General features: G+C 36.8%; 1 pseudogene; it reads left to right on the top strand.

The window, feature by feature from the left end:
• The first annotated feature begins 2,994 nt into the window (after nt 1-2,994).
• Nucleotides 2,995-6,000, top strand: part of LOC127544375 (elongator complex protein 2-like) — a 75,748-nt pseudogene continuing 72,742 nt past the window's right edge.

Below are 6,000 nucleotides of genomic sequence, written 5' to 3'. Positions count from 1 at the left end.
GTTGAAACTTCGAGTGCAATCTTCATTTGGGGGAGCTTTTTTTCTTAAATAGAAGAAACTTTTCATTCTAAAAGTTCAATAAATTGTTGGAGGTTTTTTTTTCTGGTTTGTTTTCCTTTATTATAATTTTGTGAAAGTTCCCACCCCCATATTAAGATGACAGTCCCACTGATGATTAATTATCCTTGAGTTACTTAGGAGGACCAAACATCCATGGTTTTGCTCAGAACAAGCAATTGAGCAACTGAGAATCAAAGACTAATCAAAAATGAGGGAAAAAATGGTCCATGAGTTCAGACACATGCCACCTGCCCTAATTAACATCTTTAAATATTTAAAAACACTTGGGGATGAGGGGCTTACTGACTTCTGACTGAAGCAGAACTTAGCCATATATAAGTCAGAGCAATGTGTTTTCAAATTGTATTACTGGAGAAGATACACTCAGAAAGAAATGAATATCCTGGAATATGGACAAGGTTGGCATAGAATCAGGAGAAAAATTTGTAGGCTTAGTGGAATATATCCTTTAGTTGGTACTTTTTGGTGTAACAGACCTTTCTTCCAACTTTCTAAGTTATCCTTGGCTGGAAAATTGTTTTACCCCATTATTTTGTGAATTCTACTGCTCCATAATTTATTTTAGGGCATTATTTAAAGGTGCTTGGAGAGTTTGAGGGAGAGATCAGGCAAGTCCCTGCCTTTTCAAGCCATCTTGGCTCCCCCCTGCACTCTCTCACTGGTATTTCTTGGGCAACACCCAGGAAAGGAAACATTCAAATTTTATCTATCCATCTGAAATCCACCCGGTAGAGCTTATGTTCTTCAATAAATCTTACTAGAAAATCCCTAGGTTGTATGTTGGGTTCTGTTATCACCCTTTAGTGGCACTGGAGTGACTATTACCATATGGCTACTTCCAGAGAGAACAGTAGCTGCTAAATGTTAGAGAATGGGATGGCTGAGTATGATCCCATCTCCAGCATTCAGAATTAATCCTACATGAGCTGAATGGAGCAGAAACTAAGGACAACATACAGTAGTATTTGAGGGGATGCATTTTTATCATCTCTTTGCTTTTGTTTTCTTGGTTTTCTCTTTACCAAGAGAGGAACAAAAAAGAATAGGAGTTTTGCTTGGAGTGCATGTGATAATGATAAGTGACAACAGAGAAGGCAGAGAACTCAATTTTTAACTTGCTTACATTTTCTCTGCCAAGGAGAGGATACTTTGTCTTGGAAATGACAGGACAAAAAATGCCTAAAAGGGAGTTAAAACCCAAAATAAATAAAGGGATATTTAACAGCTGAGGAACATTTATATAGTATTTACTATGTGCCCGTCACTGTACTATGCTATTTATTTATCTTCTGTTTGCCTGAGTATATCATTTAATTTTTCTAGGTCTCACTTTCCTCATCTATAAGTCCCAAAAGATGAGCTAGGCACAATCTGAGAGAAGTTGTTAAGATCATTTGATCATTACAGCAACCTTGGGAAATAGGTTCTATTATTATCCCCACTTTACAGAAAAAGAAACTGAGGCAAATAGAGGTTCAGTGACTTGCCCAGAGTCACATAAGTTTTTGAGGCCATATTTTAATTTACATCCTCCTGAGTTCAGGTACAGCATGCTATCTGATGTATTATCAGTTGACATGGTTTTGATGAATTCTAGTCATTGGACCCAGATGAATTACATCCTCAAGTATTGGAAGAAGTAGCAGGTATGATTACTGATGTGCTAAGCATTGATAAAGTGCTTAAATTAACTATTATATATATATATATATGTGTGTATACACACACACACATATACATGCATATTACGTAATGTTATATTATTGGAAAATTCTTGGATTGTAGATTGAGTCATGAAAGAGATGGTATAGTGACTAGAACACCAGGCCTGGATTCAGGAAGACTCATCGTCCTGAGTTCAAATCCAACTTAAGACAGTTACTAGCTGTGTGATCCTGTACAAATCACTTAATCTTGTTTACCTCAATTTCCTTTTCTGTAAAATGAGCTGGAGAAGGAAATAGCAAACCACTGCAGTATCTTAGCTAAGAAAAACCTAAATGGAATCTTGAAGATTGGACACAACTGAAAAATGACTGAACAGTCACAAACATCCAAAAAAGAAAGCAGTGATTAAAAAGAGTTAATATGGCTTCATCAAAAACAATTCTTGCAGGCTAATCTCATTTCCTTTTTTGGACAAAATTACTAAATTAAAAGATGAGGAGAATGTTATGGATATAGTTTACCTAGATTTTAACAAAGCTTTTGATAATGTATATCATACAATTCTTATGGAGCAGAAGGAGAAAAGTAGACTGCATGAAAATATAATTAAATTAATTCAGAACTGATTAGTTACCTATATCAAAGAACAGTGGTGAATCAACATGGGAAAAAGTCCCCAAGAAATCCATGCTTGGTCCTGTGCTGTTGAACATTTTGCGAGTTATTTGGATTAAAGCACAGATAACATATCTCTCTTATCTGCAATCGCCAAAGAATGCAAAGGGAAGGGAATAATCACCGGTATAGTGCCTAATATGTGTTATACACTGTACTAAATACCTTTACACATATTTTCTTACTGATCCTTACAACCAAGCTGGGAGATATATGCTCTTATGATCTTCATTTTGCAGTTGAGGAAACTGAGTAGATACAGGTTAAATGACTTCACACCAGGGTCACCCAACTAATAAGTCTGATGCTGGATCAGAACTTGAGTTTTTCTGATTCCATATCTGGCACTCTAGCCACTGTCAACCATTTCCAAAGTTAGGAAGAGAACTAACACATTAGACAATAAAGTCAAGGTAAAAAAAATCTTGACAGGATGTTTAAATTCAGTAGGGATTATGGTCTTATACTTGGGTGCAAAATAATCAGTTTCCAATACAAGACATGGAAGATTATGATTAGACAATAGTTGTTCTCAAAAATATCTGAGGATTTTAGTGGATCACAAACTCAATGCGTCAGTGGTATGATGAGGCAGCCAAAAAGGCCAATAAGACTGTAGGTTACATTGAAAGATGTAGCTAACAGGAATAGATTCACTGCCTCTTCTCTTGTTAGACCTCATCTTAAAGTACAATGCTCAATTCTATGTACCATGGATTAAGAAGGACATTAAGAATCTAGAGAACCTTTAGAAGAGAGCTACTAGGATGGGGAAGAGCCCTGATTCCCTTCTGAGGATCAGGCAAATATCAAAGCATGCAAACTCTGTTCTAGAAGAGAAGACTTGGGAACGACATGATATAGTTATGTTTAAACATTTGAAAGACTTATCAAATTAAGGAGGGAAAGGACTTTTCCTGTTTGGGGCCAGAAGGCAGAATCAGGAGGAATGGGTAGAAAATGAAGAGCAACCAGTTAGAAAAAGGTCTAACAATCAGTGCTATCTCAAAGTGGTTTGATACCCTCCTCCTTGGAAATTTTCAAGCAAAAGCTGGATTAGCATTTGCAAGTATTTTATGGGGTATTACTTTCAAGTATGGCTTAGAATAAATGGCCAGCAAAGTCCTTTCCAATTCAGTTTGTCTAAGTATATCATTTAATTTTTCTGGGTCTCACTTTCCTTATTTATAAAATGAGGACTGGATGCAATGAAACCAACACAACAACTTCTAGCTTTCAGTTTCTGATCCTGTGGCTGAATCTCTGAACTCTGTGGATGGTTGGAGATATATGGCCTAAGAGAAGAAAGGGTATCTTTCTTTAAGTATTTGAAGAGCTACCATGTGAAAAAAAATTGGACTTCTTTTTATAAGTCCCAAAAGATGAACTAGGCACAATCTAAGAGAAGTTATTAAGAGGAAGATTTGGCTAGATGTACAGAAAAGAATGGGAAATATTCAAAAGTGAAATGGACTGATTTGGGAGGACATGTGATCCCTATCTCTGTAGGTTTTCAAGTGGAATCTAAGTGACTGAATACTTGTTGGGGATGTCTTTGAGAGATTCCCTCTTTAAATCTGGGAAATAGTCAATGCTCTTTGAAGTCTCTTCAAAGACCAAATTTCTGTGAGTTGATGATTCCAGACTAGCTTTGGGAGCCTGTTGTTTCATATTCCAAGGAGGAAGAGAAAGAGTACAGAATTTGCTACCAGCTCCTAAGCTGATATTGTCTTCCCCCCTACCCAAGGGAAGGATAAATTCAAAATATCACAACACTAATTGGTAATAACAAAAGTTTTAGGGATGGAAGGGACCATAGATATAATTTAGTTCAAGTAATTCATTTTATAAATAGAAAAGGAAAATGAACCCTGGAGAGTTGAATTCAATGAGGGAGAATCAACAAGCATTTATTATGTACCTACTCTATTTCAGACATTGCACTCAGCACTGAATAAAGTGACTTACCCAAGGCCACACAACAAATCTGTAACAGAGTTCAAATCTTCTGACTTCTATTCCAGTGCTCTTTCCATGACATCACATTCCTCTTGACAAAATATTACAGTATGTACCAGAATAGAGAAAAATGGCTTTTCCCAGGGAACAGTCTGTGGCAACAAGATGGAGAGGTTCTTTCTTAGCTAAGAATGACCTAATATTATCAACAGGAACAGCTGTGTAGCTGTGTTAGAATGTCAGTCAGCTGAGTAAATAAGAACATTTGGGTCATTACTAACTGTGTTTGCTGGGCAACAGCTTGGCCTAAAAGAGTTTTAGACCTAGAGTCAAGAAGCTGTTTAGTCATTTTTTCAGTCATATCTAAGCCCCTGAGACCCTATTTGGGGTTTTCTTAGCAAAGCTCCTTAAGTTGCTAACCATATTACAGATGAGGAAGCTGAGGTAATAGAGTTAAGGGACTTGCCCAGGTTCACACAGCTGGGTCTTGTGCTTAAGAAGTCACTTGACTGGAGTAAGGGAAAACTGGGTTCAATTGCTGTCTCTGACCCATACTGGTTATAGAGAATAGCTCTTAGTACTTCCAGTTAAGTTTCTAAATTTATAAGATGTAGAGATGATGCTGATCTGCTTTGGTAGAGGAAACTCCTTGAACCAATGATGTCATAGGTTTGATCTGAAAAAAAAAAAACAAAAATAACAACAAACACAACCAAACAAACCTCCTTGCCTTAGGATCTGGTAGTTATTGGGATTTGGGGTGGACAGGTTTTTAAAAATTGACTAGGACACTAAGAGATTAAATGATTTACATAATCAATATATGAACAGAAACAAGATTTGAACCCAGAGTTAAGAGTTAAGAGATGGAAAGGCACAAACGCAGAAAGGTGAAAGCCCAGTTCAAGCCTTTATAGCATAATGATCACACCTACTTAAATATTTTGCATTTAAAGATGGGCCTAGTCTTCCAAAGGTCAGGTAAAAATCAATGGGCCTTGCTTAGGGAATCCCAGTTTTAAATCTATGGACTTGTGACTTTACTGTGTCTATTGAATTTTTTTCTTTTCCACTGCCAGTCTCCTAATGGATTTCTCAAATACATTGTCCATCTCAGCATGAATCCCTTGGGGAAAGAGATTAGAAGTTCCTTCTGTCTTCTCTGAGAGGAAATCTGAGCCAAGCCACATCTCTTCCTTTGATAGAACTGAAGTGTTTCCTTACTCCCCAGGCCTGTTTATTGTTAGTTGAAAAAGTTGTTGGTGAAGAGGACTATTATGCAGCAGATTCACTGGCAGCAGCAAAATGCAAGGAGCGTTTAATGTATTATAATTTTCTTAGCACAAATGAGAAATGAGTACAGAGGAAGAAATGGGGATTCTATAAGCTCATCGAAAGGCTGGAACCAAACATACTGATGTGGGCATTACTGACATTGAATGGGATATTCTGTGTTGTTTTTTTTTTTTAACAATTATTGACAAAAATAATTTTCTATAACTTTCTGCTTTGTTTTGCTTCATCCTAAGCATATGCACATACCTTTTGAAACCTCTCCTCCTAAAACACATCCCCATATATATATAACTCCATTTTTCTGCCTCTTCTCACCCACAG

Source organism: Antechinus flavipes, chromosome 1, assembly GCF_016432865.1.
Source record: "Antechinus flavipes isolate AdamAnt ecotype Samford, QLD, Australia chromosome 1, AdamAnt_v2, whole genome shotgun sequence".
NCBI classification, from domain to species: domain Eukaryota; kingdom Metazoa; phylum Chordata; class Mammalia; order Dasyuromorphia; family Dasyuridae; genus Antechinus; species Antechinus flavipes.
Note: the sequence above shows the minus strand (reverse complement) of the source record. Positions and strands in the feature narration are given on the sequence as shown.